The 20,954-nt window shown below is 43.0% G+C and overlaps 1 protein-coding gene and 1 long non-coding RNA gene across 2 annotated transcripts in view; both read right to left on the reverse strand.

The window, feature by feature from the left end:
• The window catches only part of PDGFRL (platelet derived growth factor receptor like), a 70,975-nt gene that overhangs the window by 25,512 nt on the left and 24,509 nt on the right, over positions 1–20,954 (reverse strand). The window lies entirely within an intron of this gene.
• LOC131506450 (uncharacterized) lies at positions 9,039–16,755 on the reverse strand. The gene is made up of 3 exons (XR_009258946.1): positions 16,164–16,755; positions 12,526–12,593; positions 9,039–9,482 (listed from the first exon to the last, which is right to left on the reverse strand). It is a non-coding gene; the product is annotated as an uncharacterized LOC131506450 (long non-coding RNA).

The following is a 20,954-nucleotide window of genomic DNA, read 5'->3' on the forward strand; positions in this document are numbered from 1 at the left end:
AGATACTCTACAAATGTGTGGTTGTGGATGGCTTGTTTGTAGCTTAAAAATCTGGAGGTGAAGTTTTTTGTTTGTGTTTTTTCTTTATCATGTTTGCCTTCTTAGCATGTGGATTCCAAAAGACAGGAGAGGTAGAAATTCATTTGGAGGCCCCCCCAAATCCAGCATATTACTTTGCTCTGATTAAGACAAACACTGAATTAGAGGATAAAAATAACTGAGGGCAGTGTGACTTTGTTCTCAAATCTGCCCTACTCCTCTTGTACATGTAATCAATCTGTCCAGGCTATAACACCTCTCTGGAGCTTAACCCTGGTTTTCCAGGCTCCCAGATATCATTCAGCCTCACCTCTCACCTGGTTCCCACTCTTGGTTGTTCTGTCTGTCTGTCTGTCTGTCTCTCTCTCTCTGTCTCTCTCTCTCTCTCTCTGTCTCTGTCTCTCTCTCTCTCTCTCTCTCTCTCTCTCTCTATATATATATATATATATATATATTTTTTTTTTTTTTTTTTTTTTTTTTTTAATGCAGGCACAACTCCATCTGTCTCCCAGGTTGAATCTTGGTATCAGCCTCAACTTTCCATCTTGTTTCCATTCCTTACACTTTATCAACCAACAAATTGACTCTTCTAGAAAAATTTCTCCTCTATCCCATCATTTACCCAGCTCTCAACACAACCAAATTCCTCACCAACCCCAAACACACTGTTTTTTTTTTCCATCCCAATTTTCCAACAATCTCTTTCCCTCTGAAAGCCTCTCTTATTTTCCATCAGGTCTAAATCTGGTTGTTCTTCAGAGTTGCTTCATTAGAAAGATCATTTATGTTCAGTGACATTTGTACAATTGTTGTGCTAATAAGAGACAGGCCCAAAACGGAGTCACTTATGTTAAGTCCCACCAAGACTTAATGCTTAACCTAATAGCAATTTCAGCCTCTTCTAGGAGTGGGATTTTAAACCTATCAGTCTGGAATTTCCTGATCAGCACAATGAGGTCATCTGTATGATAAGACCTCCAGCCATTCCACCTGAGAAAAGACCACATCCTAAACAATCCTGTCTCTTCTTTTGCTAATAACTTCCCCGTCCTGCCTCATTTCTACTTATACAATCCTTCCATTTTGTGTAACTCCTGGAAGCCTCTCCTATTTGTTACATGAGAAGCTTCCTGATTCATGAACCTTTAGAACTTTACATTTACTTGGCTGAATTTTTGTTCTTTAACAGATTTGGTGGTAGCAGGAGAACTGCCAGAGATTTCTAACAGCTTTGGGGACAACAAGAAACATAGGCATGGTGGCCGCGAACACTTTGAGTTCTCTTTCTCACCCTTTCTGAGGGCTGTGGGTAAGTTTCTCTTGGTTTTGAGTTCCAGTCACTTTGCATCCAGCTCCTGATCTAATTGGCTTTCCACAGTTCCCTCCTTGATTGGAAACCCTAGCCCTTGGTTCTACCTCTAGATTATACACTGAGAATTACTGGGGCTGGCTGGAGTTCTTCCATTTCTTTGTAATCAGTCCACAGTCCCCCATTTTAGATTCTGCTGGTTCAATCCTTCCCCCAATCCCCAGATTCCACATAGTCAACTACAGATGGACTAGACCCAACCTAAATACTAGACTGGGTCTAGGCTCAGACTGAGTCCAACTTAAAAACCAAACTGGAAGGGGGCGCCTGGGTGGCGCAGTCGGTTAAGCGTCCGACTTCAGCCAGGTCACGATCTCGCGGTCCGTGAGTTTGAGCCCCGCGTCAGGCTCTGGGCTGATGGCTCAGAGCCTGGAGCCTGTTTCCGATTCTGTGTCTCCCTCTCTCTCTGCCCCTCCCCCATTCATGCTATGTCTCTCTCTGTCCCAAAAATAAATAAAAAACGTTGAAAAAAAAATTAAAAAAAAAAAAAAAAACCAAACTGGAGGATATCTGGATGGTTCAGTTAGTTAAATGTCTGATTCTTGATTTCAGCTCAGGTCATGATCCCAGACTCATGAAATCGAGCCCTGTATCAGGCTCTGTGCTGGGCATCGAGTCTACTTAACTTAAGGTTAAGGTTTTCTCTCTCCCTTAAGGTTTCTTTCTCCCTTAAGAAAACATAAGCTTTTCTCTCTCCCTCTCTCTCTTCCCCTCCCCACCTCAAAAAAAATTTTTTAATTTTCAATTTTAAAATAAAAAAAATAAAATAAAAAGCAAACTGGGTCCAGAATTGGACAGAATTTTGGCAGAACTGGGTCATGTGGAAGGCCTTCCTTAGGTAAATATTACATAAGTGCTAGCTGCTAAATGGAAATATCAGAAGTCAACAAAGCTGCCAACATTGGTGGGCACAGGTCAGTCAAGCATTTAAAGGTTGTTGGAGCACAGGTACCTCAAGAAGATTCCCAAGATAAAATCTCTTAGGTGTTAGTTTGTCTCTGGAAACTCAAAGACCTAGCTAAAAGAAATGGAATCCTTCATGTACAATGAGTTCTGAGCATACCACCTTCTGGCATACTTACTATTTTATGTTTAAGAACTATAGTCCTGGGGGTGCCTGGGTGGCTTGGTTGGCCAAGCCACAGACTCTTTCAGCTCAGGTCATGATCCCATGGTTCATGAGACTGAGCCCCACGCTGGGCTCTGCGCTGACAGCTCAGAGCCTGCTTGGGATCCTCTCTGCCCCTCCCCACCCCCACCCAAAACAAATAAATAAACGTTAAAAAAAAACAAACAAATAAACAAAAACAAGAACTATAGCCCTGGAAGCTGCAGTTATCTAGCAAAATGGCAAATTTTTACTAAAACTAATCTAGAATTGCAATGGCCTTTATGGGGAACATTCCAGTTACATGTGCACTCGAGAACACGGCATGCCAAGCTGAACAAACAGAATGGGGCGCCTACTTTAATTGGTGTGCTTCCAAAAGTTTTCAAAATAACTTCATTAGAAGACCCATTACAAAGGCTAATGAAAAATTAAAGACTCAAGAGGTACCTAAAACAAAAGATGATAGGACACATGTGACTCCTACTCACTCTCCCTTAGCTTTTTCACCGGAGTACTTATGTTTTACTCCTTCTTTGTCTGAACTGCCTTTTCACTCTGAAGAGACGCTGAGACAGTTACCTTTTAAAACAAAACAAATTGAGGTTGCAAACAAACCTCCTTAGGTATCCTTTGTTCCTGGGTCAAAGACTGAATTAAGTTACAGAATTTCCTAAGCCTACAGAGGAATCCCAAAAATTTTTTGAAGAAGTTAGAGTCATTATTGGGGTCTATGTCCCAGGGTGCCAGATCTTTATCAGCTTGTACACGTGTAGCTAGGACCCGTTAAGACCCAAGCTACATGTTAGGAAGCAAGGTGGCAAAACCCTGAGGATGATATCTGAGAACATGATTCTTCAACATCTCGGGGACCAGAAAAAGCTCATAAAACAGCACCAGAACATTTATAAGCCATTCTTAGAGTCTTCATTGCCTGCACAGATTGGTCTAATACATTGACATGCAAACAAAAGGAGATAAACCTGTGGCATACTGTAAAGCCCATTTAGAAGTCCTTTTTCCATGCCATTCAGGGTTCCATATGATAAATAAATTCACCCAGCCTGCTCCAAAATGGCAGCAAGTAAGACAGGAGGCCACTGCCTGACTGAACTTGCATCTAAGCTAAGCATTTTGAAAGGACCCTAGAACAAGATTACAAGCAAAAATCCCCCAGGCCATTAGATTGACAGCCACAAGAACTCCAAGGCCAGAGACCCACAACAATACCTGGGTCTCTCACATTGCACCCAGTTAGGAGTCCATCAAAACACTGGGCCAAAGATTGATGCCCCCACCATGATCCACTGGAACACTGAAAAAGAGACTGTCCTTAATAGTCGTATGCAAATTCTTCTCGAATGCCCTCACACCTACTTCTAAAGGAGGGTTCCCATATAAAACCTTCCACAGTTGATGGAACTCAGGAATTGCTAGCAAACTATTACTAATGATTCCCTTAAACAGCCATGGGGAAACTAAAATTAAAACCAGTGGGAAAATCTGCCAAATGTCAGTTGATACTGGAGCTAAGCTTTCTACTTTAACCGCCACACTGATAGGACAACAGATCCCTCAAAGGACAACAAAAAGGGGTTTCCGTAGTGGAGGTATCTCATGAAGTTCAGAGAGAACTTTTATCTCAACCGGTACAGATGACTCTGGGACCTGTGACTGAAAAATATCCCTTTTTACTATGTGATACAATTCCAACCAGTCGGTTAGGTAGAGAACTTCTTTCTAAATTAAGACAGCTAATATGGTTTATATCCAATGAAGACCTCACCTTAGAATTTCCTGACCAACCTGAACTTTCGTTTTCCACATTCTACCCTTGATATAAAAGAGGAAGAAATCCAACAAAAGTCCTCTAATTTATTTGAGGTGCTCGAAAATCTGTGGGCCATTTCTAATATGGACAATGGAAGAATAAAAAGTGCAGAATCTATAAAGATTCAGATGGATATAACTAAACCTCTCCCTAACGTACCTCTATATCCATTAAAGTCTAAGGCCATACAAAACCTCACACGCACAGAAGACAACTTAACCCAGGGGCTAATCATTCCCTGTACTAGTCCCTGCAATAGGCAGATCTTGCCAGCCCAGAATCCTAATGGGTGGGGAGGGTAATTTGTCCAGGATTTGAGAGCTATTAATAAAATGGGTATTCTCCCAATTGTTCCAAACCCCAACAGCCTGCTGCCACATTCCACCAGAGTTAAAGTGGTTCACTTTCAGGGCGCCTGGGTGGCTCAGTTGGTTAAGTGTCTGGCTTCGGCTCAGGTCAAGATCTCACAGTTTGTGGGTTCGAGCCCTGCATTGGGCTCTGTGGTGACAGCTCGGAGCCTAGAGCCTGCTTCAGATTCTGGGTCTCCCTCTCTCTCTCTGCTCTTCTCCCGCTCATGCTCTGTCTCTCTCCCCTTCAAAAATAAATAAACACTAAAAAAAAAAAGTTTCACTATTGCAGACATTTGTAACGTCTTTTTCCGCATCCCTGTAGATGCCAAAAGCTAGTATCTGTTTGCCTTTATTTGGAACAATAGACAATATGCCTGGACAGTCATGCCTCAAGTGTTCCATGATGCCCCTTCTTATTTTCTCAAGTACTTAGCCAGAATTTAAGCCCACTTGATTCCCTGGGAAATTGACCCTTTTACAACATGGAGATGACCTTTGGCTATGCTCAGTTACCAAAGAGGCATCCTTAAAAGATTGCATTTATTTGCTGCAATAGTTAGCTGAAAGGAATACAACACCCCTAAGGAAAAATTACAATTTTCTCCACACACTGTTCATTACCTCAGTCATGATCAAAGTGCCGAAGGAATTCAGCTGTCTCCAGAGAGAATTAAGCTAATCCAGGCATTTCCTAGACCCACAGCCAAGCAACAGCTTCATGGATTTCTGGGCCTGGCTGGTTATTGCAGATTATGGGTTCCTAATTTTTTCTCTATTAGCTTCTCCACTCTATGAATTTACTAAAATTTCCACTGCTGAATCCCTTCCTTGAGAAGACAATCATGAACAGGCTTTTATGAGGCTAAAACAAGCACTGTAAGAACCACCTGCCTTGGGGCTCACTATTCAAAAGCTTTCACTTTATTTGGGCAGGAGAGGGATAATCAGGCCCTGGGAGTGCTCTCACAAGAATATGGTGATAAACATAGGCCTACCGCCTATGCTGGCACACAACCCAATTAAGTTGTTGCATGCCTATCCCTGTTGTCTTAAGGCTATATAGGCACAGCTGCAAAGTTAGTGGAGGACTCAGAAGATTTGACCCCAGGAAGTGATGCCTATTTGCAAACTCCACATGCTGTCCAAAGTCTTAACTCTGAATTGATTCAATATTTCTCTGTAAGTAGGTCCCTCTGCTTTCACACCTACTCTAGGTGTTGCACATCCTTAACCCTGCTAGGTTACTACCTATTCTTGATGAAGGCAAGCCCCGTGACTGACTACAAGTAACAATGTCCCATTTTGTGACTGCTTATTTATGAGATACAGCTCTAATTCTGGTCTAATCTTGTTTGTTGCAAGATTGGAATGAAAAAGGGAATTTTCAAGCTGGTTATGCATTACAACCCAACGTGACCTACCCAAAAGGAGAAATAAATCTACAAGCTAAAACCACCCAACAAGCAGGGTTCCATGTTCTTACCCAAGCATGCTGATTATTGGAAGGACAGACTGTTAATATTTACAGTGAGAGCCTATATGCCTTTGGGGTTGTTCATCAGGTGGAGATGTTATAGCAACAAAGGGGTTTTCTTACATTTTCCCTAGGACCCCAAAGATGAGCAATAAGTAAATAATCTTCGTACTTTCTGAAATCGTTGTCATCAAAATTGAGCCTCATGCTAAAAGGACTGAACCTTAGTATCAGGGAAGTTCCCTAGCTGATTTTCATGCAAAGACAGCACCAACAGAATCTCTAAAGATTGTATAGCACATGTAGATCAAGTCCATTCTGCCTTTGCAAACAATGACCCTCCATTGCTGAGTTTTGCCTTCCTGATATCCTTGTCACATGCCAACAGTCTGCTCCTAAACCAAAGAAATTAAAATGGGTCAACAATAACTGTTAAATAAATGACCAGGTGGACTATGGGAAACCCAAGATGGTTGCTTGGTACTTCCCGGCTCCCTGGCAAGCCCCATTTTTCAGTTTCTGCATTTCTTCACTCACCAGAGTACATAGAAGATGACTCAAATTATGAATCGACACTAGTATGGAGATGTCTATAAAATTACGACAACACTCTGCCAGCATTATCTGACCTGAAAGGTCCATGATCCTGGAAAAACTATTTTTCCCTATAGAGGCTTCAGACTTCCTCCCTTTGTGTCCTCTGATAGCTTCAACTGGACTTCATTCAATTGACACTTAGTATGGCTTGTCAATATGTTGTTATCGTAGGTGTGTTTTCCAGATGGATTGAAGCCTTCCACTGCTGCAAAACTGATGCCCTCACAATAGTAAAGAAACTATTCGAAAATGTGTTTTCCACTTAGGGTATACTTTCCACAACCTCCAGTAATCGAGGCACCCACTTTATTGGGCAAATCATACCAGCCTGAAGCAAAACCTTGTAAACTTCTTAGAATTATCATTGTCTCTATAATCCTCTTGGAAGTATCACTGTCTCTATAATCTTCAATCATCAGGCAAGGTCAAGAGAACTAATGGGATTCTCAAACTTGAAGTTTCTAAACTTTCCAAAACACTAGACTCCCCTGACTTATGGTATTGTCTTTGGTCTTGCTGACAATTCAAAGAACATCCTCTGGAAATATAAGCTCACTCCATACAAGATAGTCATGAGCAGACCAACATCTAGTGGTTTATAATTTCTGGTCCCTTGTTCTCTCACACTAGTATGACCAGCTACTGTAAGTCTTTAATGTGTCATGTTCAAGCTTATCATCAACACATTTAAAGAAACGTTCCTGGATCCCAATTCAGAGGATCCTGTTGGGCACAGTCTAGAGCCTGATGACTGGGTATTCTGGAAGTGTTAGCAGAGGAAGACAGTCTTTGAGCTTTGTTGAAAGTGACATTATCAAGTGCTCCTGACCACTAAACTGCTGAAAAATGAGAAGGCAACTGAGCCTCGGATTCACATCTTACAGCTAAAGAAGGCTCCAGCTGTTATTGGCCCTGTACAGACATTATGAATCAAACTGACAAGGAAGAGAAGTAACTGACATCGAAGTAGACTACATCCACCCAAGACACCAATCAAGACTTCATACTTTAACTAAACAAGAAACCTTTCTCCTTTTTCTTTTCTTTACTCTCGCATTGGCCTAGAAAGATAATGCCCTCATCTGTATCTCCCAGGCCACTCCTAAAAGGGTAATCTTTCAGATGGCTAAATCTGTCAGGGTGTAGGAGATCCCCTGATCCTCCCTATGACCACTTTCTCTATTCCCAATGTCACTGTAAACTACAATTGACCACCTTAGCAATATGTACCAAATCAGACACATTTGAACATGTGAATCTTAGTACATTTGTACCTCCACATTCCCATGATTATCCAAATCAGATTTGCCCCCAATGATTAGGAGATCTTACTAGCCCATCTTTGTGAACACATAGGATGCCCTTTTATTTCAGGATAGGAGATTGTCTTCTATCTGTCTCTTCTATCATATTCACTAAAAACTTAATTGACCCCTGGTCTAGGAATAAGTACAAATGAGAATATGATTAGAAATCTCTCCTTAAGTCTTGGAGACACTTCAGATTCCATTGCCAAGACACTAACGACCCAGCAAAGATCCTTACACTCTCTAGCCAAAGTCATCCTTTTTTTTTTTTTAATGTATATTTAGTTTTGAGAGAGAGAGTGTGAGTGGGGCAAGTGTAGAGAGAGAGGGGGACAGAGAATCTGAAGCGGGCTCTACCCTGACAGCAGAGAGCCCCATGTGGGGCTCAAACTCACGAACCATGAGATCATGACCTGAGCCGAAGTCAGATGCTTAACTGACTAAACCACCCAGGCACCACTGGCCAAAGTTATTCTTGGTAACATAATTATCGTTCAGATGAGCAATAAGGTGTCTGTGCTGTGGCCAACAGCACCTGCAGTACCTAGATTAACATTTCTGGGGAAGCTGAAACTCAGTTACGTATGGTCACTGGGCAAGCTACAAGCCTTGAAAGGGGGACTCCTTTTACAGGAGTCTCTCTTTGGTTTGGGTCTTGGGGACCAAGACTCCAAAGTGCACTCCAAACATTTTTGGAAATTATCCTTCTTACACTTATTATAAGAATCTCTGACACACTGTAGTCTCTTGGAGGCTTTGAATGCATGTTTGCAGTCACTAACCACCAAGCAAATGTCTCCCTGAAACTGGAATGTCAAAAAAGAAACGAAGAAAATGACTGACTAAAAAACTGTGAGCCTGAAGTCATGACCTGTGAATACCACAGTGATTCAGCAAAAAACAGGATCAAGGAAAGTTTTGAGAACTACAAATTGGTCGCTGTGAGTGGTGCTGGTGCCTTAAATCTTTACCACGTCTCTCAGGCTGAGTTCAATCAAAAGGGGGTAAATGTTAAAAAGAAACAATAGGCTCAAAATGGAGTCACTTATGTTAGGTCCCACCAAGACTTAATACCTAACCTAACTGCAGTTTTAGCCTCTTCTCCGGAGTGGAATTTTAAACCAGTGAATCTGGAATTTTCTGATAGGCACTAGAAAGGTCATCTGTATGATAAGACCTTCTGCCATTCCCCCTAAAGGAAAGTGACCTAGTCTAAAACAATTCTTTTCTTTTGCTAATAACTTCCTTGTCCCATCCCATTTCTGCCTATAAAGGCTGCCTGAAGTTTTGTTCTTTAATAGTTGGTTAAGAGCATGCATTCAGGAGTCATATTCCTTTGTTCAACTCCTGTCTCCACCACTTACTACTGGCTCTGTTAGATTAGACAGTTAGGCTTCAACAGGATACCTGCAGGTCAGCAAAGAGGAAATCATGGTCATCTATCCACAAGGTCAGAGGCCTGTCCTCACAGCACTCCACAAGAAGCCAGATGGAACCAGAAAGGCCCAAGATGGCAGATGCCATGACAGAAAACGCCCAACCAAATTAGGAAGAAAATTAGGAAGAAGCAAAAATCCTGCTTCCCAGCCCCAAGTAATAAATATTTTGCCCCCTAGTTAACAACTGCTGATAAAAGATAGAAACCCAAACCCTGGACGCGCAGTGCTCTCTCTCTTGAGCTGGCCTGCTCTCATATCTTGAGCATGCTTTTCACTTTAATAAATTTTCCCATTTGTGTTATTCAATTGCTATGCTACATGTCTGTCCTTGAATTTACTCTTGTGACAAGACCAAGAAGCTTTGGCACTTGTCTGGGTCTGGCTGGGTCAAGCCTCAACCCCCGCGATGTCCCCAGTTACCCGACAACAGTTCAGTGACCATGAACAAGTTATCTAATCTTGCCGTACTCAGTTTCCTCATCTGAGACATGGAGATAATAACAGTCTCTAGGGTTATGAGAATTAAATTAGTAAATGTACAAGGTACCAGAAGGATGCTAGCACAGCATAATCGCTCACAAATGTTAGATGCTATTGGTATGGCCCAGTACACACTGATCTAAGCTTCTCACACCCTACACTGAATGCCTTTATCACGTAATGCTTTGCAGTTTGTAACTTTGAACTCCCTATTATATTTTGCTAGTGAAATGATCCCTTCCCAAACAGAAACCTTGTCTTATGCTTGTCTATACCACAGCCTTCTGCTTGGCATAATGCTATGTGGACAAGAGTCATAGGTGACTGTACAGAAGAGAAGAGAATTCAGTGAGTGAAATGGAGTTGAAGGTTCATACTCACTGGCCCCATGCCATCTAACTTGAATTAAGTACAAGTTCTAAGAGTTATTTTTGAACTTGAAGGGACTTTAGAAATCATCTGCTTGGGATATAAAATCAGTGCACAGAAATCCGTTGCATTCCTATACACAAACAATGAAGCAAAAGAAAGAGAAATCAAGGAATTGACTCATTTACAATTGCATCAAAACCCATAAAATACCTAGGAATAAATCTAAACAAAGAGGTGAAAAATCTATACATTGAAAACTATAGAAAGCTTATGAAAGAAATTGAAAAAGACACCAAAAAATGGAAAAATATTCCAAGCTCCTGGACAGGAAGAACAAATATTGTTAAAATGCCAATATTACCCAAAGCAATCTACATATTCAATGCGATCCCTATCAAAATAACACCAGCATTCTTCACAGAGCTAGAACAAACAATCCTAAATTTGTATGGAACCAGAAAAGACCCCAAATAGCGAAAGCGATCTTGAAAAAGAAAACCAAAGCAGGAGGCATCACAATCCCGGACTTCGAGCTGTATTACAAAGCTGTAATCATCAAGACAGTTATGGTACTAGCACAAGAACACTCAGATCAATGGAACAGAATAGAGAATTCAGAAATGGACCCACAAACGTATGGCCAACTCATCTTTGACAAAGCAGGAAAGAATATCCAGTGGAATAAAGACAGTCTCTTCAGCAAGTGTGCTGGGAAAACTGGACAGTAACATGCAGGAAAACGAACCTGGACCACTTTCTTATACCATACACAAAAATAAACTCAAAATGGATGAAAGACCTCAATGTAAGACAGGAAGCCATCAAAATCCTCGAGGAGAAAGCAGGCAAAAATCTCTTTGACCTTGACCGCAGCAACTTCTTACTCAACATGTCTCCAGAGGCAAGGGAAACAAAAGCGAACATGAACTATTGGGATCTCATCAAAATAAAAAGCTTCTGCACAGAGAAGGAAACAATCAGCAAAACTAAAAGGCAACAGACAGAATGGGAGAAGATATTTGCAAACAACATATCAGATAAAGGGTTAGCATCCAAAATCTATAAAGAACTTACCAAACTCAACACCCAAAAAACCAATAATCCAGTGAAGAAATGGGCAAAAGACATGAATAGACACTTCTCCAAAGAAGACATCCAGATGGCCAACCGACACATGAAAAAAATGCTCAACATTACTCATCATCCGGGAAATACAAATCAAAACCACAATGAGATACCACCTGACGCCTGTCAGAATGGCTAACATTGACAACTCAGGCAACAGCAGATGTTGGCGAGGATGCGGAGAAAGGATCTCTTTTGCATTGCTGGTGGGAATGCAAGCTGGTGCAGCCACTCTGGAAAACAGTATGGAAGTTCCTCAAAAAATTAAAAATAGAACTACCCTATGACCCAGCAATTGTACTATTAGGTATTTCTCCAAGGGATACAGTTGTGCTGTTTCAAAGGGATACATGCACCCCATGTTTATAGCAGCACTATCAACAATAGCCAAAGTATGGAAAGAGCCCAAATGTCCATCGATGGATGAATGGAGAAAGAAGATGTGGTATATATATAGAATGGAGTATTATTTGGCAATCAAAAAGAATGAATTCTTGCTATTTGCAACTCTGTGGATGGAACTAAAGGGTATCATCCGAGTGACATTAGTCAGTCAGAGAAAGACAAATTTCATATGACTTCACTCATATGAGGACTTTAAGATACAAAACAGATGAACATAAAGGAAGGGAAGCAAAAATAATATAAAAACAGGGAGGGGGACAAAACATAAGAGACTCATAAATATGGAGAACAAACAGAGGGTTGCTAGAGGGGTTGTGCGGGGGGGGGTGCTAAATGGATAAGGGGCATTAAGGAATCTACTCCTGAAATCATTGTTGCACTATATGCTAACTAACTTAGATGTAAATTAAAAAAAGAAAGAAAGCTTAAATCCCTTGTTCAAGGTCACAGAGCTAGTTAGAGAACATGTCAGAATATGAAACCAATCTGTCTAATCCTAACTACAGTGTTATTTCCTGAATAATTCTCATTTAATCAAAATAAAAGTGTTTCAACAACAACAACAAAACAAAAACGAAAACGAAATCATCTGCTTGGATCCCTCATTTTACAGAGATCAAGTGACTCACCCAAGGTCACACAGCCAGTTAGAGTCAGAGCTGGGAACAGAATCCCTTGGCATGCTTCCCACTGTGCACTAGAAAGGAAACCTGTGTCTATTATTTCTAATACATAACCAAGGGCTGACCAAATGTGTGACTGAGAGGAAGTTTACGGGTGATGGTAAGAGAGAAACTTAGCAGATGTGCACTCCCCGTGGAGAAGCGCATAGAAATAAAAAATCAATGTCATGTGATTCAGACCAGGTCATCTCTCAGACTTGGCAACCATAGGATTCTGAGGGACAGGGGTCATTCATGTTAACAATTCACATTACTGCCTTTCTGGCAATTCTAATTATACTAGGGAGAGCAAGCCCATGAGCACTTCTCTGAGTAACATGAAGAAAAGATCCCCCAGCTCTGCTCAGCTGAATCCTCAAGGCCACATCTTCAGGGGAGAACAGACCCTGGAAGAGGAGCTGGCAGAAGACAATGGAGCCAGCCTCCACCAGCCTTGCGAGGAAAACAAGCTGTGGTTACTAATCCTCTGGCCTACGGCCACAGCGAGCGTATTATGGTCAAGTTATAATAGTGAATGCAGCACCCACGGGCCAGGCTCCGTTCACACCCTCCGCAAGGAACGCTCAGCAGAGAGAGATCCACACAACCTCCCACCTTGCTAACACTTCAAGGTGCCCACTGACACTAATGCCACTTGGATGATAAATCTGAACAAGCCTGAAGAAGCAGATTGCCTTCTTGAGACCAGAAGGGCTCTGGGAATTAGACTCAAGCCGCATTTACTTTTACTAAAAGCTGCACTGACTTGAGACACCCCTTCACCTCTGTGGGTCGAATCTATTCATTTATAAAATGTAGGGTCCCGGCCGAATCAGTGGTTCCCGAAGCTGATGGCACAGGCTTATCCCTTGGGAGGTTTTACACATTTCTTTCCCCGTCCCTCCATCTTATGCTTAAGGCCAGTCTCTTGCAATCAAATAATCAATCCCTCAATGAATTGATCTTCTTCTCTAGCCCTTGCTGATAGCTATCTTCTCCCCTTCCCATCAGCCCCCACTCACTCACCCTGGACCACCAGGTGTCCATAGGTGCTCTGTGATTATATACGGTACGTATGTCATTTATTCCACTAGTTCAAAAACTGCTGTGGTCTGGACCGCTTCTGTTTTGTTTTCGCATATGCCTTCCTGACATAGTGAACTGTCTCTCTATATAAAATAGGCTACCGGTAATTCTGTCTGACATGCACTCTGCTCAGCCGAACACCTATTAGTCTCAAGCTGTGACACAGTTGCCCTGGTCACCCCTCCTGCTTGTATACATATGGTTGTGGCCCCCTGCCCCTTCCCCCAGGATGGCCACCAGCTGATAGCATATCTTGTACCATTTCATGAGCCACCTATGTAAACAAATGTATGAGGGCATATTCTCTCATATCAGTTTTGGTTGGTACATAGGATCCCATGTCTTGCTTTGTCCCAGCTACCATGTCAAGTTCATAAAGTAAAGCAAGGTTCTAAGGGGCAAGTGTGAGCTTGTGCCATATGAGCTCTCCTTTGAGGCAAGTGAGGCATTGATGGAACCTGGCTACTAAGAGGTAGGGCGAGGTTGGGATTAAGGCATTATTCAGTAGGATCTGAAAGGCAGAATCCAGGGCAAAGTCAAGGTCAAGCCCAAAAGACAACCTGAACAAAGGGTGTATGCACAGTCAAACAAGGAGAGGGAATAGAATCCCAAGACCCCAGGACAGAAGGAATGTTTGGGAATGTAGGATGATGGGAGGTGACAGCCAAGGTTCTGGGTAGATTCCCTAGGGCAGTGACTTTACCCCTGCCCACCTGCAGCCGGCTGCCATGGTAGGGGAGATTGCTGTGAAGGGAAGCAGAGCCCAGAACCTGGAGACAAAGCTCTAAAATCTGTTTAGCTGGTTTTTATAATGTGCCATTCTATACAGTTATACACAAGCAAACATAAAAATTCCCATTTTAGGGGCACCTGGGTGGCTCTGTTGGTTCAGCTCAGGTCATGATCTCACAGTTCGTGGGTTCGTGCCCCACATCAGGCTCTGTGCTGACAGCTTAGAGCCTGGAGCCTGCTTTGGATTCTGTGTCTCCCTCTCTCTCTGTCCCTCCCTCACTCACGCGCTCTCTCTCTCTCTCTCTCTCAAAAATAAAATAAACACTAAAAAAAATTCCCACTTTATAGCTTATCCCTTAGTCCTCTTTTCTTGCTTCCTCTTCCGACATACCTTTCAAAATGGTCTTATTTACATTTTGCGTATTTAAATATTTGTCAGAAGATGATGAGGCTATGTTAGCATTTTCATTTTTGCACATTAAATCTCGTATCTCACACACATACACATCTTTTTTTATGGTGGGTTTACATATTTTTTAAAGCAGGGTTTTGTTTGTAAAATACAGGCAATCACCTAATGTTATCCTATAAATAATGTCCCATTTTACGATAGTCTCCAAAATTATCATCACGTATAGTGCTGTGATATTCCTTTAGTGTCTTTGGTTTGATGCATTAATTTGACTTTATTGTCATCTTACTATATTTTAATGCTGTGCAATACATCTGGGATCACAGAACCCAACCTTCAGGAGGCTCAAGCAATGAAATGTTTTGGTTAATAATTCTTTTTAAACAAGAACAAGAAACATTTTTCTGCTTTATTTATAAATTAGCCTCCAAGCCTAGTTCACTTTTCCTTTCACACAAGGCTGTGTAATGCACGCCAACCCATTTCCCTGCCTAGTAGACTGGAGGTTCCTGGATCTTCAAGTATTCAGGACCCCGAGTCTGACTATCAGTAAGCACTCCACCGCATCACAGACATCTAGAGTTGGCACAAGACTGAGCTATATGCCCACAACAATTTAAAAAAAAAAAACACTCCTGAAACAACTGGCTGTTTTCCTGTGATTTACCTCTTTGGGTGCAGTCTTCTGAACAAAAATAGCTCATCTTTACTGATTCAAGCTTTACTTGCATGACTTCATTGTATCCCAACGGCCCCACATTGTGGCTGCTTCTATGATTGCCCTCCCCCACCCATGTCCTGACAGGAACAGAGCTGTTTTTCTGCAACGTGAACATTGTCAGGACATCTAGTACACCCGGGGAAGTCTTGTATCCTGTCACTGCCCCACCCCCGCCCCATCCATCCCTGGGGGGATGTTGGAAGGCCTGGCACCGGTACCACGGAGTCTGGGAAGAGAGAGCTGTACCTTTAGGGGTGGATAAGCTATTTACTTTTCATTCAGCTGTGTTTGGGGGTAGAAATCCACTTGAAGGCAAGTATTGGAGTTCGGCTGTTCCCACCGCACATGGGACCCAAACAGCACTCCTAGGTAAGTCCAAAAGCCAAAGGAGGGTGCCAGAATTTTCGTGAAACCTCATCATTTGTTCTGCTCCAAAAATAAGGCAAAATGAGCTTCAAAGGAAATTGAGCTTGAATTAAAAAGAAACGTGCACAGCCATATGAAAGCACTTGCTGCCTCTGAACTGTGTATTTGAACATGGTTAAGACGGTCAATTTCACAACTATGTTTATTTGACCGACAGAAAATAAACTGAAGGGGGAAAAAAAGACATCTGGCTCAGTACAACACCACAATATGATTCACAATATTTACCAAAATCTGTGCCGATTCTCTCTCAACAGTGGGATTCTTCTGTTCATCAACACTTCTTAACATCCTTCTCTCCTTTTAAAATGTCCTCCAGACCACACTCCTTCGTGAGGCTGGAAAGGATTAGGTTGGCCGGGCGCCAGCTGTCTGCTTCTTCGGCCACCCTCCCTTTGTGTTGTTGGTGGGTGGAGTGAGCCCCGTGAGAACAGATGCCCTCCCCTCTCTCTGGAAGCTATTTATTGTTTTCATAGGAACCAGCCACCAAAGAGATCGCCTGTGCCCCACCCACTCCTCCGAACTTCAAGTTCTTGACTGGAAAATGCTAACATCCGACCAGACACACAGAAACGTCCTGAAAGACAATGCCTGGGCCCTGATTTTCTAGGAGGGTCAGGGTTTTTTTATGATCAGATCAGCCCAGCTTGTTTTCACGGCTGTGACGATGTTAACAAGCCAGCTTTAATCTACAACATCTGCCTGTTCTTACCCAACATCGATTTATAATTTAAACCATCATCTGGGCCCCCTATCTTAAGTTTCTTATTTTCTTCCCTGGCTCACCACTGTGCCAAGATTCCCCCTGCTCTAAACTCTGAAAGTCTATTATGAAAGTCTATTTGATTGCCCAATAGAGGATGATCAGATGATCCAAAATATTCTTATATTAACGTTTTTTATATTATCAATAGAATAAAAGCATTTTTTTTTTTTAATTTGCAAAGAAACATTAGGTCCAAGAATGTCTGTAGACCTCAGTTTGTGGAGAATGGGTGAGGTGCACGGAGGAAGAGCGGGTAAACCTGTGACTGGGAACTGACCTTGTCTTTCTCCCAAAGGCAGTGAGAAGTAATAACCCTCACGCTGTGGTGCTCAGAACCCTCTGTACTTTCTCTGTGTATTGATTAGTGAAGGCTTTAGGTCAACAACTCGCCAGGCCCTTCCATTTCACTCTAAGTGCCTCAGCACAGCGACAAGGCCCTCTGTGGGCCAACTCCTGCTTACCTTCCAGCATCATCTCTCCTTGGTCACCTTCTTTCTCCTCCCAGGCCTGGAGCCACCCTGTCTTCCCAACACCCTCAATGCCCCAGGCGCTATACTCTCTCAGCTCTAGGCAGCTCCCCCTACTGTTCTCTCCCGGAATTTCCTTACATTCTTTCCCATCCCCTTCTGCACCTGGTCAACTCTCAGGCTTCAGGTATTCCCTTGAGTTTTCTCCTCTCTGACCCTGTGCTTCCGCTAAAAAGGCACTCACGCGGTGATGTATTAAAATTGCTTGCTTAGGTGCACCTGGGTGGCTCAGTTAGTTAAGCGTCCGACTTTGGCTCAGGTCATGATCTCACGGTCTGTGAGTTAGAGCCCTGCATCGGGCTCTGTGCTGACAGCTGGGAGCCTGGAGCCTGCTTCGGATTCTGTGTCTCCCTCTCTCTCTGCCCCTCCCCCATTCACACTGGTCTCTGTCTCTCAAAAAAGGAATAAATGTTAAAAAAAATTTTTTTTATTTGCTTGTTTAATAGTGTCTTTCCCTAGGATTAAAAGCTCTACAGTGCAGATGTTGCGTCTATCCTGGTCATCATTGTATCTCCAGCATCTACCTAGCACAGGACCATGAACATCATAGATGCTAAAGCAATAATAATAATAATAATAATAATAATAATAATAATAAATATATTATATATTACATACATATAAATATATATTATAGAATAAATAATAAAAATAAATAATATTATTTATTATTATATATTATTATTGAGGGAAAAGAAGAACAAACAAAATTAAGGGAGGGTTGCCCTGGAAAGATGGACAAACAGTGGGAAAGCAGGAGGGGTGATGGGCAAAGGAATCATGAAACAGAACATTCCAGGGCACCTGGGTGACCTGGTAGGTTAACCCTCAGACTTCAGCTCAGGTCATGGTCTCGTGGTTCGTTAGTTCAAGCTCTGCGTCGGGCTCTATGCTGACAGCTCAGAGCCTGCAGCCTACTTCAGATACTGTCTCCCTCTCTGTCTCTCTCTCTCTCTCTCTCTCTCTCTCTCTCTCTCTCTCTCCCTCTCAAAAATAAATAGACATTAAAAACAAAAAATGAAATAGAACACTCAATAAATAATAACAAATATACTCAGAAAAATATCCTTGCTGTTTCTGATCTCAAAAGAGTGGAGATCGGGGCGCCTGGGTGGCGCAGTCGGTTGAGCGTCCGACTTCAGCCAGGTCACGATCTCGCGGTCCGTGAGTTCGAGCCCCGCGTCAGGCTCTGGGCTGATGGCTCGGAGCCTGGAGCCTGTTTCCGATTCTGTGTCTCCCTCTCTCTCTGCCCCTCCCCCATTCATGCTCTGTCTCTCTCTGTCCCAAAAAAAAAAAAAAAAAGAGTGGAGATCTATGTGATCTGGGATGGACTAAATCTGAAATTACAATCTGAATCCATTTCAGCACCTAAACATACAGAATCTTCAGCACATTACTGTTAGCCTCCGAAGGACCACCTAAGCCATTCAAGTGCCCAGTGCTCTGAGAAGACTCAGCCCGACCAGTGAATTTATCCCGGAGGGGCACAGGAACTAACAAATGCCCACCCCTTTTTTATCTGTGTGTTTTGGGAAACTGAATTCTAGACTGCTGAAAATAGAACTTGAAACTCACCACCGAGTATTCTAAGAGAAGGAGAGAACTATCAGCACAAGGGTGTAATTATTTTACCCAACCGGTCCTCCTTTGAAAGGTTTGTTTTACTGGCGAAAGGATTAGAAGCGTAACACGGCTGAAACCTGCCATCTAGTGGGCCTTCTAATCACATGGGTTCCCCAACGCGAATGGAGCAGGCATAAGGGGAGACCCGGAAGAAACCCTAGACAGCATCATCTAGGGTCATCCCTGGCAGTGGTCAACGTCCACTTGCAGGATGAGGGGCCATTGAGGGACTTCTTTCAAAGCAGCAAGTGTAATGTTTTCCCTTTCTGATGTCCACGAAGCTAACCGAAATCGATGTGAAATTTCAATTAGGTTCAATTCAAAGCAGTCCTAGCAAGAAATCAGTGCCCCCTCTGGAAAAGCGTACAACTTTTATTCCTGTGATGAGTCTTAACTTTAGAAATCAGATTTGTAAGTCAAGTACTCAAAAAGCTAAAGAAAAAAAAAGTCAACATCAAATCTCTCTTCCCTGAAGCCACTACCTCCAGGAGGACGAGAGTGCTCTTTGGTGTAAGTGTGTCCCATCAGACACACGTCAGAGCACCTGGGCAGAACCACAGCTCTGTGTTGGGGACCAAGAGGCCAGGGTCTAAGGCTCACACTGCCCCTCACCTGCTGTCACTCCGGACCAGCCATCTACCTTCTAGGATGCTCAGTTTCTTCATTTGTTAAGAAGAAGGCACTGGAGCATAATGGCTGCTAAGGTTACTGAGGTCCTTTCGTCTCTCAAGTTCCATGACCTTGTTCCTGGAGTCGCAGTTCTCATGAGTCCAGGGGCCTGACTTCTGACCCACTCTGTGCTCAGTGCCCAGTGCCACACTCACACTCAGACACTGAAGGAGGGTCTGTGTGTACTGGGCGCTGTGCTGGGTCCTAGGAAAACACTGAGGAATAAACAGACACATCTCTGCCAAGCCTTTAGCTGAGTGAGGGACATGAACACAACATAATGACTGAGGTGATTGTTCTGTTGCTGCTGAGGGCTTCAGTGAGGGTGTATAACTGGGCCTAGTAAGGGCAGGGACCGAGAGGACCTGACAGGCCTGGGTCTGAAGATTCGACCGGAGGTCTTGGAATATGTACATGACAGGCAGGAGGACCCAAATGGGCAAAGACCCAGGCAAGAAGAAAGAAGATTGGCACTTCTGGGCATCAGAAAGGGTCCAAAGAACCTGGAGTGTGAAGAACAAGAGACTGAAGTGAAACGAAACAGGAGAGAAAGACAGAGGTCACCTTATGCATGGCCTTGTGGGCCATATCAGAAGTTTCAACTTAATTCTAAGAGCAACAGAATTGCTCTAATGAAGGGCTTAAAGCAGGAATGTGACAGAACCAGATGTGCTTCTTTGAAAGGTCTGACTGCTGTGTGGAAGACTGAGGTCAGGTTCAAGATTGGGTACAGAAAAGCTAGGTTACGGGATTATGCTGTAGTCCACGCAAAGACTGGAGTCATTGCCGCCATGGTGGAAAGAAGAAATAACTAAAAGTTATCAAGAAATAACTAAATAGCAGCGTCATTGGGGCATCCAATAGTAGTTGATTGGATGTGGAAATGAAAGGGAAGTGTCCAAGGTGATTCCCGGCCTTTGATCAAGGGCAAGTGGGCAGAATTAGTGCCATTCACTGAACTGAAGGATACAGGAGGATGACCAGGTGTGGAGAAGGCTTATGAGCTCAGTTTTAGATGACTACGTTTAGAGAAAGGCTCAGGCACTTGAGCAGGCCGCTGGAGAGTCGTATCTGGTGCTCAGCAGAAACAGTTAGGTGTGCCATATGATCGAAGGAAGGCATTTGGCAGCATGTAACGAGAAGAGAAGAAGACACAGAACCAACATTTAATGTCTGGGGGAGTAGGTGAGCAGAGCTGGTAAAAAAAACTTCAAGGAGGGGCCCGCGAGGCAGGAAGAAAACTGGCAGAAAATGGTGCTGTGGAAGCCAAGCGTGTTCCCTTCTGCTGAATGGACCAGTGGAGCAGGTCACACAAGGATTGACAAGAAAGCTCTGGATTTTGTGACCTTGACGTTGGTGATTAAATGTCTGTGGAGTAGTGGTGCAGGAGTCAGGTGGAGTAGGTGGAGGGTAAATAGGAGAGGACAGAGGAGA

The sequence above is a fragment of the Neofelis nebulosa genome, chromosome 3, assembly GCF_028018385.1.
Source record: "Neofelis nebulosa isolate mNeoNeb1 chromosome 3, mNeoNeb1.pri, whole genome shotgun sequence".
In the NCBI taxonomy this organism is placed as follows: Eukaryota; Metazoa; Chordata; class Mammalia; order Carnivora; family Felidae; genus Neofelis; species Neofelis nebulosa.